The 24,024-nt window shown below is 35.1% G+C and overlaps 1 protein-coding gene across 39 annotated transcripts in view; it reads left to right on the forward strand.

Moving 5' to 3' along the window:
* PTPRD (protein tyrosine phosphatase receptor type D) overlaps positions 1–24,024 on the forward strand; it is a 2,308,100-nt gene that overhangs the window by 837,090 nt on the left and 1,446,986 nt on the right. For all 39 annotated transcript variants that reach the window (XM_055092146.2, XM_055092147.2, XM_055092152.2 and 36 more), the window contains one exon: positions 7,549–7,590. The gene's annotated coding sequence lies outside the window, so the exon portion shown is untranslated. The remainder of the gene's footprint in view (positions 1–7,548; positions 7,591–24,024) is intronic.

Consider the following 24,024-nt stretch of genomic DNA (forward strand, 5'->3'; position numbering starts at 1 on the left):
AGTTTGCACTTTCACCAGTGCACTGTTGTTTAGATAGTAAAATACATCTTAAAATGTGAATGTATATAAATACGTATCAATATTCTCTTAGCCCCCCAAATTCTAAATTTAGGAAATTTGAATTTTAGATAAAAAGTCCTCTAGGATGATACAAATTAAAATCAAACTCCAAGTGTTTTAATGATCTTGAAGAGCCAAATAGCACCTGACGATTCATCATTTCTAGCTACGGGGCACACTGTGACCTGGAACTCTTGATTCCGATATCCTTAGCATTGTCAGTATAACTCATTTTGAGCACTATGACTTGAACAAGGCAGACCTTAGTGCAAAGGCAGAGTAGATGTCCACTTACCTGCGTGAGTCCAGCCTATTTTTCATGTTTGTAGAATAGGAGATTAACACTTCACTCCTCTGGAATAAAACATTGACATTGCCTGTACAGGCAATATAATATTATGGTGGAAAAATAATTTAAAGATGCAGAATAAAGAAAATCACCACTCAGAGATAACCACTAAGAACAGTGCTTATCTTTTTTTTTCCCCCAAGATTTCTGTGGGTAGACTATACCAAAAGGGGCTTGCACCTGTCTTCACAGTTTATAAAAGAATTGGATGTTGGAATGTTCCAGGCAACCTGGTATCAGTCTTGCTTCAGCAGCATAAATTGGCATTCATGACCAGGTGCCTTTTACAATGCTTTCTTTATTTGTAAAAATATGAATTTGCTAAACTCTCACTTGGAGATAATGGTACAACAAGGCTTAGACTGTTTCATTCTAATATAGCAGTGTATGTACCTTATAATGAGGGAATGGAGCAGAGGATGGAATACTCTTTATTCTTTATGTCTTATGTCATGAGATATTCTATAATACCTCTCTTAGAGAATTAAGGAAGATTACCTTTTGATCCTCCAAATGAGAAAGGGGAAGTTTTAATTGGATGTCATCACTGTCAATCATCATGTATATATTAGAGAGAAGCAGGAGACTTCAAGAGTGAAGCAGTTACCACATTGTATTCATATATTATAACTGTGGGAAGAAACATTCTTCTCCCTGGGCTTCCTAAGAGGATGGAGAACTGTGCTGAAAAACCCTTGTGAGGCATATATCCTTCTTTATTCTGAGTGTTTTACTCTGATTTATAAAAAGAAACTATTCATTTGGGGGGATGAGGAGGGAAAGGAGGTTTACATTAAAGGGAATTCTTGATTTTCTTGTGTTAATATAGTTTAACCCAATGAGATCTTTTTATACACTTATCTCTTCATCTAAAATCATAAAATTCACTTGATATTCATATGACAGTAAGTTATCTTTGAAAACATGGTTTACAAATAAAAGCACAATATTTCCTATGTGCTATGGGAATACTACAGTTTGTTTATTCTATGATAAGGCATTTAGCTTATTTCCTTTTTTAGAAAGAAGGGGACTAGCATAAATAGTACTGAAATGGATGATCAGAGTACATCAATGTTTGTCAGCATACGTGAATGTGTCCTTTTGAGAGATTCCTAGAAGTGAAATAACTGAGTAAAAGGGAGCAAATATTTTTTAAGACTTTGATGCATGCTTGTAAATTGCTTTTCAATTTATAGTGCCACCAGCAATGAGTGAAGATGGCAGTTTTATCACACCTGCTCATTACTATCAAAACAACGTGAAAGACTTGCTATATGAAAAAAGATAATATTTACTTTATATAGACAGATATCATCAGAGACAGATATATACTAAGCTATTCTCAGTAACTAAAGTTTTTGTGATAGACTCTCTTCAGGTCAATAGATTGCTTTAGAAGGCATTTGCAGAGCAGGAAAGAGAAGCTTGTGTCCACTGATGGACAACCCTTTGAAACCTAGGAATATCAAGAGAGCTTCTATTATATGAGCCCATGAGAGATAAATGTTAAATGTAAAATGCAAGAACACTGAGGATAAAATTTACCCGTCACATATTTGTGTAAAGCTACACTCTAACTGGAAATTATCAGTTGTATTAGTTTACTAGAACTGCCATAGAAAAGTACCACACCCTGGGTAGCTTAAACAACAGAAATGTATGTTTTCATGATTTTGTAGGCTAAAAGTTCAAGACCAAGCTATCAGCAAGGTTAATTTCTTCTGAGAGTCTTTCTCCTTGTCTTGTAGATGGCCGTCTTCTCTGTGTCTTCATGTGGTCTGTCTTCTGTTTATCTCTCGCTGTGTTCTAACATCCTCTTCTTTAAGGACACCGGTCGCACTGGATTAGGGCTCAAACTAATGGTATTATTTTAACTTAATGACCCTTTAAAATACCCTATCTCTAAATACACTTATATTCTGAGGTACTGGGGGTTAGGACTTCAACACAGGAATTTTATGGGACACAATTCAGCTCATAACACCAATATGTTGAAATTTCTAGTTTCTTCTTAAAATGTAATGCAAATAAACAATGATGCTTATCTGTTTATTCACTAATTATTATGGCATCATTACTGTCTTTTATGAGAGTAAAATATGTTGCAGACTTATTGTTCTGGATTTATTTTGAAGTCATTCTGTTTATAACACATCTGGTTTAAGCAGATACAAAGACATTGGATTTAATAATAATTTTATTTGATTTTTTAAATTCAGTTTACACACTGTATAGAGCATCTTTCTTTGGAATACAGAATGTCATTGAAACGTCACACATCAGTAGGGATGTATGCTCTTGAAATTGGGTTGTATGTCAGTAGGGAATTTAAAATGAAGTTAAAAGTTCCTCCAAGATAGGTTGAAAAAAGTAAGTTATTTTAAAGGCTTAACATTTAAATAAGGTGATGTGGAGTAACTCTGCTGCCTATCCTTATGATCTTCTTACAGCTTTGTCAGGGAAACAATGATACAACTGAGAGAAAGGCTTTCACGATAAGCTCAACTTCTTATGCTTATAAACTTGTCATGTATGACATGGTTGGTTCCATTATAGTAACAAGATGGATACATCGAATTTTGACCACAAATGACATGAAATAACTATCTACTTCAGAATATGAATTAGGTTTGGAAATATGTTTATTAAATGCAGTTTATATATACATACACTTATGAATGTGTTAACTATCAGACACCTTAAAAGAAATAGACACTGATAAGAAATGATATAAAACATTGACTTTATGTGTATCTCTGGAAATTATATACATATATTATGTAGTCAAATTTATTAGATACTAATAGTTAATACAGATGGGAAAAAGAACATAATCTTGACCAACTTTACAACGTTCAGATTGGGCATAAGGTGCATAAATCATTGTGATGATCATTTAATTTGTTTTGGAGTAAAATAGTGATTCTGCTCTGGTGAAGTAATAATTGTTGACTTCCATCTGCTTTTGTAAGAATACCTCTTATTGTAGTCAAAACACAGGAAAGATTTGTAGTTCTAATGATACTGCATTACTGTGCATATTTGACCATTTCCAAGTTGGCTCTAAATATGGACCTCTCTTTTAAAGCACAATAACTGTAAAATAACAACAACGAAAACAAAATTCCCCTCACCTCCTACCCTTCCTCTTCTCATTTCATCAATATACTTCTTTGGCTCTAGAGCTCTAGAAATCCATCTGTAATTAATGAACTGTTTTATGGAATTATTTTTTTTTCTCCAGATTTTCGACCTGTGCAGTGAATATACTTGGAAGCAATCAACAAACAAACATGGCCCATTTTTTATGTTGTCAGCATCACTAAATCAATATTAAGAAAACATTCATATTTTACAGGTTAAGTACTCTGAATATTATGATAGGAATGAGACATTTGAAAACAAGCACAATGAGAATAGTGGAAAATTTCACTTTAGATTACATTAAATGCTGACAATAATACTGTGTTCAAGGATTAGTTTTAGTTCAAGACACTGAACATATTGCATCTTTATATAACTAATACCAATACAAATGTATCTTAGTTTTGCTTATGGTAGTTCAGTTGTTATTTTGGTGTAAATTTTAAAAAAAAAGTAAGATTAAACCACCGTATTTTTCTTAAAAGTGACTTTGGTTGTTACTTGTTAAATTGTGATGTAATATAAAATTTCTCTCACGCTGTAAGAATGGCAATCATTAAAAAGTCAGGAAACTACAGATTCTGGAAAGTATGTGGAGAAATAGGAATGCTTTTACACTTTTGGTGTGAGTGTAAATTAGTTCAACCATTGTGGAAGACAGTGTGGCGATTCCTCAAGGATCTAGAACTAGAAATATCATTTGACCCAGCAATCTCATTACTGGATATATACTCCAAGGATTATAAATTATTCTACTATAAAGTCACATGCACATGAATGTTTATTGCAGCACTGTTCACAATAGCAAAGACTTGGGACCAACCCAAATGCCCATCAGTGATAGACTGTATAAAGAAAATGTGGCACATATACACCATGGAATACTATGCAGCCATAAAAAGAATGAGTTCATGTCCTTTGTAGGGACATGGATGAAGCTGGAAACCGTCATTCTCAGAAAACTAATACAGGAACAGAAAATCAGACACCACATGTTCTCACTTGTAAGTGGGAGTTGAACAATGAGAACACATGGACACAGGGAGGGGAACATCACACACCGGGGCCTGTTGGTGGGTGGGGGGCTAGGGGAGGGATAGCATTAGGAGAAATACCTAATGTAGATGATGGGTTGATGGGTGCAGCAAACCACCATGGCACATATTTACCTGTGTAACAAACCTGCAAGTTCTGCACATGTGTATAAAAGGGCTTCTGGTGGCCAGGCACGGTGGCTCAAGCCTGTAATCCCAGCACTGTGGGAGGCCAAGGCAAGCGGATCACGAGGTCAGGAGATCGAGCCCATCCTGGCTAACACGGTGAAACCTCGTCTCTACTAAAAAATACAAAAAATTAGCCGGGTGTGGTGGCGGGCACCTGTAGTCCCAGCTGCTCGGGAGGCTGAGGCAGGAGAATGGTGTGAACCCGGGAGGCGGAGCTTGCAGTGAGCGGAGATTGCACCACTGCACTCCAGCCTAGGTGACACAGTGAGACTCCATCTCAGAAAAAAAAAATAAATAAATAAAAAAGGGCTTCTGGTTAAAACATAGTTTACAAAATATCTTGTCCACCCTGTAAGCTTGACACCACCAGTGTATAAAAGGGCTTCTGGTTAAAATGTAGTTTACAAAATATATCGTCCACCCTGTAAGCTTGACTTTTAGAACTTTTCTTATTAAGCTCATAGTCGTTTTATTTTTCTTCTTTTCTTGTTGTTATTTTATTTTTTCTTTTTGTCTTCTGAAGTCTTATTTCCTCCTAATATTAGCCTATATTAAAGTTAAATTAAACCAATCTTAAATAGTAAATATGCCTCCTCCTTTCCTTCTTTCTATAACTTATTCCTATCCTAGGGTGTATGTGCCTATCAGAAAAATCAGAACAAGTAACCTTAATCCGATTATAATGCCCAAGCTATTCCTAATGGCTAGAGGGATGTGCATGTTACAAACTGAAGTTTGTCTGTTTACTCTTTAAGCTCAACCCTGATTACGTTCGTACCATGTTTCTCTGTGATAAATTCATCATAGCCTGGCAGTAATGCTGACTATTCAGAGGTTTAAGCAATCCCTTTACCCCATACTTTTGTTTTCATGGCTATTAGACAATTGGATTCTTAGGTGACCTGTGGAAAACTTTGTTTCCTTGTCATTTAAGGAGGTTTTCTGTTTCTCTAGTCATGCCAGACTACATGTAAGCATAGAACATCAAATTATAGTTATTAGGAAGAATTTAAAATGCCTCATTTCGTCCCTGCCAAAAAAAAGTACTGCCATTTTTACTTTGATTTCTCTGATGTAAAATTCATGAATAAAGTTTATCATCCATACTTGTGTTTCTCGATTATTTTGAACATAATAAGAGAAGAAATGAAACACAAGCTAAGGTTTTTACACTGACGGGTGGTAGAGTAGAAATATCATTTATGAATAAGACATAAGTATATTTAAAATATCAAAATTATTTAATATTTTACTTTTCAAATGTTAATAGTTTTAATAGCTAACATTTATTAGTCACTTACTATGTCCCAAAAACTGTTCTAAGCAATTTATTTGTAATGACTCATTTAATCTTTACAACTGCTTCATTGTACATGAAAATTCAAGTCTCGGAGAGGGTATGTAAGTAGTCTACAGCGTTGGCTGATTAGCTATCCAAGGAGCCAAGATTCAAATAAAATCAAGAAGGTGTGAAAAAGACTAGTTTTGGCCATCAAATAAAGAAGTTGGCCTAGGGGATTTTATATATGTATAAAACCACAGGCATAAATGTATTTTAAGCAACAACATCCTGTTGCTAAATATTATATGATCTAAGTGATGGTGTATGTATGGATGCACTTGTATTTTGTGCTGTTTCGATGTTAGCTTATGGAGCATTCTAGAACACACAGTAACCTGATTTCCTTCCATCACCCAGTAGCTCCGTAGGCATATTCATATAACAATAACAACCAATCCCTTGAATCATAAGTCTGAATCCAGTTTACTTGATGATCCAGTTAGGTTTCTTCTGGAACTGAAATTCTTTGAGTTTGAGAATATTAAATATGGAAGAAAATTGCTTATACTTCTATTTTTTATGGGTGTTATTTTTCATTCATAGCAAAAAATTTTACTCCAAAATAGTAGTAGAGATCACAAGATAAATAGATTTTTTTCTGGAAATTTTAGGCAGATAGAATGCCAGAACATATGAACAAAGTGGTTTTTTCCTTCTACATTTAATTGAAATTCTTATAATTAGATTTATCACATTTGCAATGTGAGTTCTCAGATTTAGATAATCTGTGCCTTTAGGTAGATGAGTTTCTGAACATATTTAGAAGTGTGGCACTGCATCTAATAGAATAATAAGCTAGAAATAATAGAAATTTGGTGCTTTAGCTCAGCAATTCTATTTTCTCTTTTGATGTTTAAAATACTCAAGTTCAATAGAACATATTTAAATCTATTATCTGTGCCTTCATTCTAGATGCACTGCCTGAAAGTTTTTGAAACATTATTACTATAAAACTATATCTCTGTTAACTTTAATGAGTGCTTCACTGCCACTTTTTGATGAACAAACATTATAATGCTTTTATTATAAAATCTATTTAACCTGCTTCATCTTTCTGATTTAAATCTAATAATTCATGTAGCATTTTTGAAAAGCGATGTTTGATTTTTTGCATAAAATTGATATCTGTATATATTCTTTCTTTCTATAATTTTTTCCTGGAAAGTTTATTTTAAGACATAAAGGAACAGAAGTCCTTTGGGTTCAAATTATGAAGTATTACAGAATATTTGCATTCTGTCTTTTTTGTCTTAATGTGCTTTAATTAAAAAAAGATAAGACATCTTTTTGAAATTAATGGGAAGATACACAATATGAGCAATGATGGAGTTTTAAAATTTGTTCTTATTTTAGTTTTATATATTGGTATTTCTCAATCTATGCATTTACTAAGTATATTAATAGAAATATTCTTTCTTTTATATTAGGTTTCTGTCCTGAGACCACAGCAGAATGTGCCTTGGACAAAGGTGAGTATATTTAAAATATATTTTAAATTTTCTCCATAAATGAAGTATAAAAATATTATGACAATAATTATATTACTGTTGCATGCTTGGAAATATGGTATTATAGTTCATGTTTATATCATGGGACATGCACTTTTTGTCTGGTAATATGTAATAGTGAGGAAACATCAGAATTAGAACTCTGGCTATCAAATATATACCATTGCCTGGGTACAGAAAGCCTTAATCCATACAATCTATATTAAAAGAACTGTTAACACTAATGCTCTTGCAAGTTAAATAATGGAACTATTCAAAGGTTGATGAAAGATGTTTAACATGTCTTTAATGACTCTGAAGATGAAATTATTGAAATAGGACATATGTAAATTAAATTATCAGGCAAGAACTACCTAAAAGTATCTAGGTTTTGGGGGAACAAATAGAGAAATACATTTAGAATTAAAACCAATTTAAAAAGAGGAAGGAATTAGGAAAATAAACACATTAACAGCTCAGTAAACAGTATATAAACGTACTACATGAAAGATAGGGGGGATAGTTCAAGGTTAATACACAATGCCTGTTATTTCAAACTGGAATGCTATCATGAAAAAAGATGTTATTAAAGATTATTGAAAAGATCATGAGCTATAACTGAGTTATAAGAGAGAGTTGAAAAGAAAATGTATAAGATGAATAAACGTTACATAGAGGAAAACCTGTGAGTACTGAGTAAGGGAACTAAGATTCCTGAGGACAGTCGTGAAGGAGGATGACAACTGACAAAATAAATATCACATACAGGAGCTATTAATTATCACGGCTTCTCTAAAGAGAAATTAACAAGAGAAAAATTGCTTGAACTAACATATAAAGAATTTACGGGCTGGGCGCGGTGGCTCACGCCTGTAATCCCAGCACTTTGGGAGGCTGAGGCGGGCAGATCCCGAGGTCAGGAGATCGAGATCATCCTGGCTAACACGGTGAAGCCCCGTCTCTACTAAAAATAAAAAAAAAATTAGCCAGGGGTGGTGGTGGGTGCCTGTAGTCCCAGCTACTCAGGAGGCAGTGGCAGGAGAATGGCGTGAACCCAGGAGGCGAAGCTTGCAGTGAGCCGAGATCATGCCACTGCACTCCAGCCTGGGCGACAGAGCGAGACTCCGTCTCAAAAATAAATAAACGAATAAAAGAATTTACGTAAGCTTCAGGATTAGGTAGTGGGAGAAGGTTAGTTATCATTTTTGTAGATATATTTAAATATTGAATAGATTCACAATGTCTGACAAGGGTTTCTCTAAAACTTTTCTAGATTAGCTATCCTATTCAAGGTTCTTCCAGCCCCACACATGACTTGATGAGTCACTGTTCTTTATTTTTCCCTGTATTAGAGTAATTTTACATTGAAATAAATGTTGGGCATCATTGGTTTGAGGTTATCAGAAAAATGTAGGCATATATACTATCATTAGTAATTGATGCCTGTTCTATCTCATGCAAACGTAATGCTTGGGGAAATACAGTTATATGTACATACTCATATTTTTTATTTGGCCCAAAACATACTCTATGTTTTCTGCAGTGTTACTCATATGGAAAAAGAAAACCTCCTATAAATGCATATGTTAATAATTTTCTGAGATAATAAAATTGAAAACTCTCCCAGATATTTTTTTTGCCACTCTTTTTCATATAATTTTTTGGTCATTTTCCATATCTGTAAAGAGACTAATGTGACTTTAGAATATGCAAAGAAAATAAGCCAGCTGACGTGCACTGCCAGACAGGGAATGAATGGCTCCAGGCACAAATCTCTGTTGTGTCAAGGCTTTGGCATGACATTTGGCAGGGACTTAATCAAACATAGCACAATGCAAATAATCTCAGTTTCCCATGGATGTGCAGCTTCAACCTCGAGCCTGCTGTTAGTCATTACCACTCTTTTCTCCTGATATTCCAGAAAATGATATTTCTGGTAATGAACTGAAAACTAGAACATTTCCTAGGTGTTATTACACTGTGAGGCAGTTGGGGGGATCGTGACTTTGAAATTGGACCTTCCTGGGTTTGAAGTATGAGTCTGTCACTTGCTATCTGTGGAATCCTGGAGAAGCTACCTAAGATATAAAATGAATTTATTAACAATAATCACAGGGGTTGTGGAGGCATTAAAATGATACAATTAGCCTAAAGCGTTTCTTATATCTGTTATGTAATAAACATATAATAAATATGATTTTACTTTTATCCATTTCTGTGATCAGCTGGATTTTGTTTTAAACTTCTTAATAATCATCTCAATCATCCTATTAATAGAAGAGGAATGATTCTAATATACATTTGTAAGTTTTGAGTTATGTAAGCACATGTGATAATATTTGTCTTTATCTTTTTAGGTGGGCACTCTTTTCTTTGAAGTGGGGGCAACGGTTTTTGCGAGCTTCTTTTCAAAATTTCATTTATTTTTTAAAGATTCGTATGTCATACATAAGGGGTCTTCATGTTGCACAAGCATATTTTGAATGCATTTGATTTAATTTTAGGTTTTGTTAGTACGATCAAAGATGGAACACCGCATTATAAAATGTAGATAGATTAGAAAAAATTATACCTCCATAGCATGCCCATAATATTTTAGTTCAAATGTTTGTTTCAACTCTCATTAATAAATAATTATGTGTCATATGGCATTAGGTGCTAAGGGTACAAAGAAGAAACAGATACATTATTTGCCTTCATAAGAGTTATAATCTTAGATGGGAAGAGACATGTAAATACATTATTTTTAACACAATATGATAATATGCTACAATGGAGAGGTGCTCATGGAATGGGGGTCGTGCAAATGTAAAATAAATTTTAATCAATCTGGCTTCTTGGAGGGGTTGACACCTCATATATTTTAAAAAATGAGGAATTGGCCAAATATCAGTCATATATAGAGGCATGAGGGTGAGAGGTCGTCAAGAATGCATAATATTTAAATGTGATTGTGTCTATTTAAAAATATATAATTTTCAATACTTTCTGTGACATGACAAAAGGAATTAAAGTACTTAGGGGTTAATAAACTTTTTAATGCAAATTATCAAAAAAAGAAGAAGGACAGTGAAATAAAGAATGTGTTGTCTGAAGTCAAACAATGATAGTAGCAGTAAGTGTACAGATTGGAAAGTGGGGAGCTGAACCCTTTTACTTTGTTCTTGAAGGTAGATGTAGATTATAGTTAGGTTATTTTTACAGAGCTAAGATTTATGAATGATGTGTTTATCATATTGTTATTTGTAACATGATAATGGGAAACAAAATAATAAGGAAGCTTTTATAAATTTTGATAAAATGTGGGATATTTTACTGTTACTAAAATTATAATTTTGAAGATTTTTTAAAGAAGACTGTGTTCTTAAAAACAGGACAAATTGTGAAATAATATTATAATACCATACCCCTTTAATACATATATATTATGTATGTAAAACAGATACATATGGGTGGGTACTCAGTTATATATTTGATGTGTTTTTGTTAGGGGACAGGGTTCAGGAAAATACTTAGAAAAAGACTGAAAAGAAACACACCCATCATTATTAACAGTGATTATCTCTGTGTCATGGGTATGCATATGTGTGATTTCTATTTTTTCTTGAAACTTTGATGTGTTTTACATTTTGTATGATGAATCCATTGAATAACTTCTAACACAGCTGCTATAAAGACAGGGTTTTGAAGAGGTAATTAAGGTTAAGTGAGGTCATAAAGGTGGGATCCTAATTTGATAGAATTGGTGGCTGTATAAGAAGAGGAAGAGATCGCTCTCTCTTTCCCTCTCTGCTTACACACAAAGGAGAGATCATGTGAACACACAGCAAGATGGCAACCACCAACAAGCCAAGAGAAGAGCTTCAGAATAAAATCTACCTTGTTGTCACCTTGGTATTGAACTTCCCAGCCTCCAGAAATGTGAGAAAGAAATTTCATTTGTTTAAGCCACTTGGTCTATGGTATCTTGTTATGGCAACCCAGCTGATTAAGACAAACTTTGACATCAAGAAATAGGGTGCTGCTATGAATAATACCTAAAAAATCTGGAAGTGTCTTCACATCTTGATAATAAAGGCTAGAAGAGTTCTGAGTTGCATGAAAGAAATATATGCGGTTCTGATGAAGTCTTATGTAGAAATGAAGATCATGTCAGTGTAAACTGGAAGAGAATCAATCCTTTTTATAAGGCAGCAAAGAAGTTGGCTGAATTGTGTTCTAGTGTTTTGTGGAACTTATGAGCAATAAAATTAGATGTTTAGCTGAGGAGGTTTCTGAGCAAAGTGTTGAAAGGGTGGCTTAGTCCCTCTTGATTGCCATAGTAAAATGTCAGAGGAGAGAGAGGAATTGAAGAACAAACTGTTAAACAAAAATAAAAGGAACCAAACCTAAAGATTTGGAAAATTTTCAGTCTGTTTATATTGCAAAAAAAGAAAGCATACTCTGAAGAGAACACCAAGAGTGTGGCTAGACTGTCACTTCAAGAAGAGCTTTTGGGATTATACCAGCTGAAATCCTGCCAGTTTTTACTGAAGGGACAAAGATGGGACAAAGTGAAGAAAGACTGTTGGACTTCTTGGACTTGATAGGACAATAGGGCTTTTTGTCTGCAAACATTCACTATTCTTCCAAGAGGGAAGTTATCAGGGCTACTGCCACAGTTTCAACAGGTCAGACAACCTCTGTTCAGAGCCTTGAGGGCAGGACTGTCCTGGAGTGATGTAAGGGTGGGGTTTCCTATAGCCTTGGGATTCGGACACTGGCCTACAGTTATGGAGGTGGTGCTGCCACACTTGATCTTGGATTTTCTCTCCTCCAGAATTAGAAAATAAATTTATGTTTAAGTCATTCAGTCTTTGGTATTTTGTTAAGCCAGCCCAAGCAGACCAATATCCCAAAGCAATGAATATTAGAATATTATATTTTGCAAACATGATCAAAATAAAGAGGAAAGAGGTGGAGCATGGAATAATTCCCAGATTTTGATGTAGGCAATTGGGACTAATTCCGTTCAGTTTATGTAGAAATACAGAGTGGGGGGAAGGGGAGCCAATTTGATGGAATGATAATGAATAGGTTTTTTTTAAATTTCATCGAGATTTTTATTGAGATAATTTTACATTCATATGCAGCTATAAAACATAAGAGAGTCTGTACACATTGCCAAGTTTTCCCTAATGGCAACATTTTGGAAAACTATAGTATAATATCACAACCAGCATATTGAAATTGAGATAAACCCCCAATATTGTTCAGATTTACCCCATGCCCATTGTAATCATGTTTGTCTTTATTATGTTCTATAAAATGCTATCACCTTGTAAGTTTAAGTATCCTACCCCACAGTCAAGACACTGAATAGTTCCAACACTACGAGGATTTGACAGGTTGCCTTTTTATAACTATACTCACCTCCCTCCATTTTTCCACCCCAACCCTCTTCCTAAGCAATACTTCCTGGCAACACTACTCTGTCTTCCATTTCTAAAATGTTGTCATTTTAAAAATGATATATAAATGGAATCATACCTTTTGGGATTGGGTTTTTGCTTAGCCTAATTTTTGGAGATTCACCCAAGTTGTTGCATGTATCAATAGTTTGTTCATTTTTATTTTTGAGCAGCATTCCATTGTATGTATGTGCTACAGTTTAACTTTTTATCTGTTGAAAGACATCTGGGCTGATTCCAGTTTTTGTCTGTTACACTAATGTATAAGCATTTGTATACGTGTTTTTATATGAATATGTCTTCCTTTATCTGGAATAAATGTCCAAGACTACAGTTGCTAGATTGTATGGCAGTTACATGTTTAGTCTTATAAGAAACTGCCCAACTGTTTTTCAGTGTAGCTGTACCATTTTATATTCCTAGCAGTGATGTATGAGTTAGCTCATTTCTCTGTATCCCTGCCAGCATTTGGTGGTGTTGATGGTTCTTATTTTAGCCATTTTGATAGGTATATACTGATATCTCATTGTATTAATATTTTTAATTTGCATTTCTGTAATGGCTATTGATGTTGAACGTCTTTTCATGTGGTTACTCACCATCTGTCTATCTTCTTCAGTGAAATCTTCGTGTAGTTTGCCTATTTCCTCATCAGATTATTTGTAAACGGCTGAGTTTTGAGTACTCGTATGAACAGTGCTGGAATATATATATATATATATGTATGTATGTATGTGTGTGTGTGTGTGTGTGTGTGTATGATGGCTGAGTAGAAATGATGGGGAAGAAGAGATCTCTCAAAGTCCAGACAGGCAATCAGGAGGCTGTACATATAAGTCCAAAGTCCTGAGAAGCAACAAAGGATAGAAATAAAGGTTATGAACATGTGACAGTTAAGAAGGTATTGGAGCAGGTCTTGGAGGGCAAAAATATCAAGCCCTTGTGTCTCCTTGGAATTCAGAATAATGTTTTACCCTCAAAAATTTTACTGTATGTAAATAAATACTCTTCTATTTCCTGGACTTTGTCTTACATAAAACACTAAGGTTTTCTCACTTATCATACACCTTAAATACTACCAGCATTTGAGTGGTTTCAATAAGATGTATGAATGTTTTCAGTAACAAAAAAAAAGTAGATGTATTTTTGATATGTGGCATAGACCCGAGGAGACAGGAAAAGCTTGCTGAGGCTACAATCTAGAACTCAGATTACACACAGAAATAGGGTAGCGATATCCACTTTGTAACGAGATCCTTCTCAAGACACTATGAGAAACTTCAGAGGGAAAATCCATTATCTTGAATGTCTAGTGGTAGACAATCTTGGCAATCTAGTTAAGCAGACAATACTGGAAGTTTAACATGAGCAAAATGTACAACACCAGGTTAGAGGAGAAGGAAAGAAAGATATATTTGAAATTATAGAAAGAATAGAGCATATTTGTTTATAGAGGAGATCCAGTGGCAAAGGAAACAATTTATCATTTCAGACAGACCTTGGCCGGGCACAGTGGCCCATGCCTGTAATCTCAGCACTTTGGGAGCCCGAGGCAGGGGAATCACAAGGTGAGGAGTTTGAGACCAGCCTGGCCAACATGGTGAAACCCCGTCTCTACTAAAAATAAAAAAAGTTAGTTGGGCGTATTGGTGGGCACCTGTAATCTCAGCTACTTGGGAGGCTGAGGCAAGAGAATTGCTTGAACCTGGGAGGTGGAGGTTGCAGTGAGCTGAGATCGCGTCACTACACTTCAGCCTGGGTGACAGAGTGAGACTCCGTCTCAAAAAAAAAAAAAAAAAAAAAAAAGACAGACCTTGACTATTTGAAGATGTTTGCATCATTTTCTGAATTCTACATTACAGACTGAGTTTATACTCAAAATTTAAAACTAATAAGGTACTGGTGCTAACCAAACAGAAGTCCACTCAGTAGAGCAGGGACTGGGAGGCTCCTCAGCTGTACTAGCATTAACACTTTAATTACTGGGTTGTGGGGACTTCTTGAGGAGCGACCAAGACTACCAGAGCACTAGGGGCTGGGGTTTGTGGCAGTCAGTGCCAGTTTACCAATGGTACATAGTAGTTAAATATTTTAATAACCAATGTAATAATTACCAGTACAGACTGACTGAACACAGGCTAGACCACATGTGTATTACTATAGGATCTCAGGGGCATCAGGCTAGGAATAGATTTACCGTGAAAAAGGAGCTAGGGACCTGCTTGCTCAAAGATAGAAATTAAGGAATAAGTTATTTTTGAAAATTATTTTACTATGGAAATAATCAAAATTGGTTTGATAAAAAGTCTGAAATCCTGAGGGTATAAAATGATACAACTTTTTTTCTTTAAACACCACCTTCCATTCTCTGACAGCATTCCTTTCTTGCTGGGTAACATACTTGCTACCTTAATCACATTTGACAATTCTATAGCTTTTCAGTCACTTTTTGTTATTAAAGTGTCTTATTTTTATTGTTAAGAATTAGTTTTGATTATTTTAAATCTTCAACCTCATATTTGATTCAGAGATCTTCCCCTTGCCTGTACACAAGAGAGACTTGATGTTCCAGTTGCTCTGAATATATGGGCGGTGGGAGTAGTGGGATGGGGCTTGGGGGTGGGTGGCGATGAGGGAATGGTAAGAGGTTCTGGAGCGTCCTTGCTTTCTCATGTCTTTTTCTGCTTCCCTGCTGTCTGTCTTGGTTGGGGCAAGGGAGGAAGGAGGGACACAGTCCTTCCATATGTAACTCTCCTTGGCAAGTGCTGTCTCTCCTTTGTTGGTCGTAGCCACTGTTCTATCTTTGGCTTTATGTACTTTCTGAGAACCTGGAACTCACACGCTGCCTCTCTCACAATCATTTGGTGATTCTTCAGATTACTTCTTGAGGGCACTTCTATAGTGTTGCCTAATGTGGCAGAGCTGGCTGAAGTTTGACCTTCTCCTACCCATCCCTACCCCTCATCAGCCACCATCACAGGTGGCCATATAGCGGTCTTCACATATGAGAAGGTACGTGGGTTTGTGTTGCTTTCATAAAATAAAAACTGCCTTAAAAGTAAACATTAATAAAAATATACAAAAGCCAAGCGAATGGAAGTAAGAGAGCTACAATGAATAATGTCTGTTTTTTTTTTATAAGGAAATAAGTGATGTTTTTATTCAGGAATAAAAAAAAAGTCTGCTAAGGGAGAATACATTTTTTTTTTTTTTTTTTTGCCATTTTTACTCTTGAGATGTGAACTGAGCAGTTCAATACAGCCCGCAGGTGTTAGGATGTGTTTGCAATATACCCAGTCAGTATTATTTGGGGACTTTTCCCCAGCAACACAAGAGGCTCACCGGCAGATATGGCAGTGGAACTATCCAAATGTAAGCACTGATAAGTTGGTAATAATTATGACTTAGATCAGAGATTTGGGGGTTCTAGGAACCTCCCAGGAAATGGCTTCACCTGGGCTCCACAATGTGCAAAGAAGGAAGTGAAGTCAATAATGGCAGGCTGGTAAAAATTAGCAGAGTCAAAATTCTTAGTTACGATGCGTAAGATGGTTGAAAGTATATACATATTTTTGGAAGGATGGCTTATGAATTCATGATGAAGATTTTATAAGATAGGCATATCCTATCTTATATTTATATGAGAAACTGAATAATAGAATGCATAATATGTGACAGGCAAACTCAGTTTTAGCTAATCCCAAACCCCACATCCTTTCTATGAAATTCTAGTGGCTAATATATAAAAAAGAGAATAGGAAGATTGGGTTATAAGTTGATTTTGATCAAATAAGAGATAATTATGTTATAATAAATTATTGCTCTGAATTTCCAAGTGTTATAACTTTTCCTGAAATCGTTGTCTTCCCTATTGAGAAAATAACTGAACAAAAATGATACTGAAAATTTACATTAAACATCCATTTGTTTTTTCAAATTCATAAAGTTAGTGTTTTCAGTTGCTTATGAAAGACTTATTTAAGCCCAGAAGCTGCTGTGTTAAAAATTGCAGATGCCAATGTATACTTCCTTACGTCTTTTGTGTTTTATCATGAAATTTAAATAGCTTTATGTGCACGTAGCAGAGCTACTATTTGCATGAAACTTAACCGAAGAGTAAATATTAAATATTTTCAAGCAGAGAATAAAAGATAAAATTGATTAGTATCCTTTGCACTTTTACTCTTTCTATTATGAACAACTGCTAAGGAATGGTCATAAAGGGAATCTCGGTAAACTGCCCAATCTTTGTTATAGGGCCTGAATTCCTGTGAACTTTTGCTGTCATACTAAGTAGACCATCTAAGATAAAGTAATTCTGTAATAAACATTCTTTTCGTTGGTTTGAAGAAAACAGTGATTCTATAAAAGTGTTTTATGAAACACATTCTTGTGGAAACTTTCCAGGTAAAATGAGCACAGAAAAAGTAATTTGAAAACTACTAGCATGTTTTTCAGCACAACAAAGACATTGAAAACTTCTGCAGTAGAAAGTTACTAATGTTCAGTCTAGAAAAATGTGGAGCTAGCTTAACCACATGGGAGGCAGTATTTTGTAATCTTTAAGACTGTGGTCTCTGGAATCTGACAGGGTTTAATTGCTTGCTCTACTAATTTTATTATTGAGGTAAAATTCATATACCATAAAAATAACCATGTTAAAGTGAACAGTGCAGTGGCAGTTAGTACATTCACAATGTATTCACAAACTCTTTCCAGTTCCAAAACATTTTCATTACCCCAAAGGAAAACTCTGTATCCACTAAACAGTTGTTCCCCATTCCTCCAACCCCCACCCCCTATCTACTCCACTTGAATAAGTTGTGTGGACCTTCTGCTTACCCTCTTTGAGGCTCAGTTTCCCACTTATTCCTATATAGATAGAAATGGCCTTTACCTTATATGGTGGTTGTAAGAATTCAATAAAGTAACCAATACAATGAACGTAAACCATTGTTAAAACTAAATAAATGTTAAAATGTTAAACTTGTGTAGCTCTCTTTTGTATCCAAAGGAACTAGTGTTCTAGAAAGCACTCTGCAGGAAGTGTGGATCAAAGTCATCACAAGAGGCAAATACTGAGAGAGAAACCATAGACTTTGTCTTATTTAGAAGCTAATGAATCTCACATAACCCTCTGGTGCTCCAGAAGACTCAGAGTTAGAATTTATGTTCATCTCTGTCGTTCGTCAGAATATTTTTTTCTAAAGTGGCTTGAGGTCGATATTAGAACAGAGAGGTGTTGAAAGAAGGAGGGAGTTTTCCAGTTATCCTCAATCTAAAAATAAGAGGAATATAAAGGTTTATGAGAGGGAATGCATTTCTTCAATATAAGAATTGAAGGAGATAAAACAGCTGACAGCAGCTCTAACCTAGGTCTAATTATTTTCTACTTGATAAGATCGGTATTCATGATTATATAATTTTTAAAAGCATCATTGACATGGAAAAGCAAACCATAAAATGTTTTAAAATATAAAATTATATGTTTTATGTTTATATATGTAAAATATGTAAATGTAATTACAGGTATAATTTTATATAAATTGAATAATATTTGACAATGAGTAAGTAAGTCTAAATGAATTTTTACCAAAATGAGAGCAGTAATTCCTATGCTGTATCAGAACCTCAGGTGTTTTCCGTTTGCCTTTGTATTCCTTTGTACAATTGCTTAAATTTCCACGCGTGTAAATGCTACCTTACTAATAGAAACAAAGCAACCAAGCTGTATCAAGTAACAGTAGCGATGGATTACAACTGTACTATATTTGTTATTTTACTCAATTTTTCTTCATAGTTGCTGGAAGCACAAACCTTTAGAAAAATATAAAACTGATTGTGAACCTTAAGCAGATCAGCTTGCCTCCAAAGGCCTGAGGAAGAAAGAATGAGGAAGAGTTTGAGGAGCTCTGCCTTATTCTTCCAAAAATACAATCTACCCTTAAACCGTGGTAACAGACAACAAACTGAAGCTGTCAGTTCCTTTTTCCTGTCTTTTTAGTACAATTTTTTCCCAATTTTTACCCTTAAAACAATTTCTAATTCCTTCCCAAATTCTACAAAAGGTAGCATACTCAGTGATTTTAAAGGGAGATGATCATTTATCACCCTTTGGTACACTGGGAAGTTCAATTTCCTTCTCCTGATCTTCTGCAGTCTGTACTCTTTTCATTTGCCTCCTGAACCAAAAGATGCAAGATCTCACTGGGGTTCTCAAACCTGAGTGATTATAGGAATCATCTGGAGATCTTGTTTAATATGCAGATTCTTGTATATCTCCCCAAAATTTCTTATTCCTTAAATCCAGAATGGGGTCTGTGAGTCTGCAGTACAATATTCCAGGTTACATCAAAGCAGCTGATTCGCAAATTATCCTTTGATAAACACTGGAAGCTTTCAAGTCCTTAAAGTCTAACCTGCTTTGCAAACCTGTGATTTAAAAAAAAATTTCCTCCATCATTTTCTTCTAAAAGCATTGGTAATTCTCCTTAGCACCTTTTATTGAAGATGTGTTTGGTGATGCAGGTAGAACGTGACAGCTTATCCAGCATACCAGTCACATACACTGTCCTCACATGCTAAATGCAGAAACAATTGAACAATCTACTTTACATAAACTTTCTTTTTAGAATACAGTCCAACTGCCCGTAACAAGTAGAAGAATCAAACCTTCCAATTATACTTTGTGATTAGGTTAATGTAATTTCAACAATATAGTGCCCTTAAAAATAAATTATTTAGTACATAGCATGCAATATCAGTATAATATTATATGTAATATATATAGTTTGTTTGTTAATAAAATGTCTCAAAGATGCTAATGCATTTTTTTGCCAAATATTCTTGTGAAGCAGTCAAGAACTGCTATTATTTATCACCATTTGCAGAGAGATGGAATCACTGAGCTGTTAAGTAACTGGAAGAGGGTCACCGAGTCAGTGACTAAGTCAGAATAAACATTTCATCTCCTTGCTCCTTGTACAGTATTTTTCTCAACAAATGCCATTGCATTTATTTCTTCCAGTAAAAGTTTACAAGTCTTCCGGTTTCCTGGGAGGTTCTTCATTATGGGGCGTGTAAGAATTTGTACCCTCTGGAAGGTTGAAAACTAGAACCAGGAAGTCATATTAAAGGTAGTCCCTGTTTTTCAGAGACTCTTTCATTCCTCCAGTTCCCTTGTCATTAATTCTGTTTCATAGAACACATTTCCATTCATCCATCCATCCTTTCATTCAAGCAACCAGTTTTTACTGAGCATATTTAATATTTAATATGTCTAGCATTATGCTAATAAGTAGTTCTTTTCCTCAGATCATCCAGCCTGGTGAAGAAAAAGACACACAGACAAATGGTATAATATAATAATTGCTATATTGGATCTAGGGGATCTAAATAAGCTTATGGGAAGAACATCTGAGTCTATTTGAGGAAATCTGAGTTTTCTTAGAAAATAGGAAATTTGAGCTAGGTTTTTAAGGGAAGAATTTGCATGGATTCAATGTAAGGATAGGGGCATGAAAAAGGGAAGACAAAGCTAAACCCTAAACATAATGCAGTCATATTCCATCCAAGATATAAATGGTGACCTCTGAATTTAAAATTTAGAGGCCCAATAATTACACATGTAATTTTCAGAGAGCATCTGCGACACATTGGACCTTCCTTTTTGAGGCTTTGATAACCTCCAAGATGCGCAATGTGGATCACACCAACTCTTGTGAACTTTCATACCCTAAGCTCACCCCATTAAAACCACCATCACTCTGGCAGACTGTTGATTTATAAAACCAAAATTTCTTTATTTTAAAATGTATAACAAGCAAACACACAAGAGAGCTAGTGTTTTTAAATGGTAAAAAATAAACAAAGGGAACAGTCACTCCCCGCATTAGCCTTGTGTGCTTTAGCCTGAAGGGTATTTTTGCAATCAAGAACAAAGCCCTCAAAGTATAATGGAAACACTGACAGACACTTAACTATACCAGCTCTGGTGGGTCCAGCTATAATTCACTTCATAATACAAATTGATATGTTGTCCAGAGGGGTCCCTGTATTGGTGTTATTGAGTGTTTTTTGAAACGTTTTGGTTCTGGGCTATGAAGCTGCAAAATGAAACTGAATGATTCTTTCTGGAATAGATTCTGTACTGGGCCCCTCAATTACAGTAGTGATGTCCTTGGGGAAAGACCACATGGAAATGTCCTATAAAAACTGAAAATATAAAATAATAAACCAAAGTGAAAAAACTAATGCAATGAAACAAAGTTTGTTGTATTAAAAGTCTAACATTTCTTCTCACAATGCATACTTAAAAGCAGAGCACACCAGAGGTGAAAAGGGGGCAGCTTGCTTTAATTTAAGTGGGGTTAGTTGTTAAGTAGAGAACAAGTACACTCTGTATTTGCAAAATCATGCAAGGGGCCAAAGTTCAGCCATTCCAGTGAACTTGCCAAGCAAAGTATGCTGTGTGTTTTATTACATAATGCAAATGACCTCAATCTGAGGTAGCAGCATTTCCAAATACCATTTAGGGCTTTAATGACTTGTCCTAGAAAGGTCGTGCCAGGCCATATTTAATGGATCTTCTAAACAATGTAAAAAGATTTTTCTAAAATTGTATACAGCTAATAATTTTAGTGTAAAAATACTTGCCCTCCGTCCCCACTGCATCTCCTTCCCCAAATGAAACTTTTGAGGTTTCTTTACTGAAAATGTTAATGTCATTTTCTTCTCCCTGGATCTGAGTTCCCTCAACCTTGATCTTAAAGTTCCATGTGCAGAGTTTGGAGTTCTGATAATTTAAAAAGCTCCACGGGATTCTAAAAATCAAACTCACAGAATTTTGAAAGGCACACTCCATTTTTACAAGAAACTAGTACACAAGGATTCCAGTGTCAGCTTTTCCACTGTAAACTGTTATAATAAACCTTGAGTTCATTATAACCTCTATGGGTCTCAATTTGTTCATCTCTAAAATGAAGGTCACAGACTATCTCTTACGTACTTTAATGTTGTTCCATGATACCATTTAAGCCTGCTAATGAATTACTTAAATATCGAAGTCCACATTAAGCCTTATGGAAAAGCATAACTGGCAAGATTTTCCTCTCAATTACTTGTGCTAATAGGGGCCAAAATGGCATAGATACTTTAAATTCACAGATAATCCCCAAACTTCAATTTAGCTAAGTGTTCCAACCTCCTCTCGTGCCAAACCATTTACAGGGGATTGAAACAATTAGCACACACTGACTGGTAAGAAATTTATCTCCTTTATAATTCCTTCATTGTCTCCTGTCTTAGCACTGGAATATTTTCTTATTTAAATTCCTAAAAATAGAAATGAAGAATAAATCAAATATAGTTGTTGTATAATCTACCAAATGGTTATGTTTCAAAATATCCCACCACTGTTACTATTTTTAATATTAATTTATTAAGAGCTTATCCTGTGTGACATGCTTTATATATCACTTTATTTAAACCTCACAATCACCTTTTTGAGTAGTGTGTCAGTTTTCTGAGCCTGCTATTGCAAAGTACTACAAACTGAGCAGCTTAAACAACAGACATTGATTATTTCATAGCTCTGGAGATGAGACACGCTATTCCTTTTAAAAGGACGCTAGTTATATTGGATAAGTGGTCCATCCCACTTCAACATGACCTCATTTTAATTTGATTTCCTCTGTTAAAGTTTCTCTTTCCAAAGAAAGTCACATTCTGAGGTACTGGTGGTTAGGACTTCAGACACACCTTTTTTGAGGGTGACATAATTCAATTTATAAAAGGTAGTCATTATTCTCATTATTATTCCCATTGTAGAGATGAGTTAACTCAGGTTCTAATGTTGCATTAATTTTTCTGGAGTTCAAAACCCAGTCAGTGGTGAAGTTGGACTTCATATCCACTTGTCGGAGTTAATTCTTAGTGTCTCCAAGCTTTCAGCAGTGATTTAAAAATAAATGAATAAATAAGCCTGGAACTAAAGTCATCTTGCAGGGGACCTATAGTAATCCTAGGAAGTCTAATAATGGGATACTCTTGTAAAAATATATTTTTTTAAGTTCAATACTTAGTGGAGATTTAAAAATAGCACCTAGGAGCACTTTTCTGTTTGTTTTATTGTGTGGATATGAGTGTGCATGTTTAGAATCTTCATTCAAGAACCTGTCTGCTGTGGCAGGAGAGGCCACGAACATTCTGAAGTCGTGTAAGTTGCATTGGAAAATCAAAATTAGGCACTGTATTTGATTTTTTTCTCCAGTGATGATTTAATGTACTTTAATGATTGTGACATGTGAAGCCAACTGGCTGCTCATTAATCTTGTTCTGCCCTGAGCACCTGCATTTGATGTCCTACACAGAAATGGAATAGGGCAGAACCTTGGGCCTTTGGAGGAAGCATATAGACTTCAGGAATTAGGGAAGGGGAAATAAAATTTAGAGATTAAATAGAAAAGTTCCCATTAAGCCCTGAGTCCCTGGAGTTCATAGTTTTCCTTCCTCAAGATATCTTGTTAGTGATTGAAAATGTTTCACTTATTTAAGATTTCTTATGTTTTGTTAAAGGGTAAGCTGCAGAAGAAACTGTGCACACACACACATACCCACACCCCTAGTGCAAACCTCTGTAGGAAGTTAGAGTTTCACATTACAATTTAATGTGAATCTGTTGGGCTCACCCTTTGCTTTAAAGAACTCTTACTGAGATTGGTTATGGTGAAGTAAGTAGAAGTCTTGGTGCAGAACTGGGTTAAACAAAGGGAGGAGAAGTTTTGGATCATGTTTTCTCATCAAAGAGAATGTGGGGTAGAGGCATCATGGTTTGTATATAAGCTGAGGGAGTCTATAATTTCTCTGTAATGGTGCCATAGATTAGATGTTTAATCTCTATTTCCAGCTCTTTTTTATTTTTTTGGATTGCTTGATAACTAAAGAAAAGACAATTTTTAAAATCTGT

The sequence above is a fragment of the Pan paniscus genome, chromosome 11 (assembly GCF_029289425.2).
Source record: "Pan paniscus chromosome 11, NHGRI_mPanPan1-v2.0_pri, whole genome shotgun sequence".
Lineage (NCBI taxonomy): Eukaryota > Metazoa > Chordata > Mammalia > Primates > Hominidae > Pan > Pan paniscus.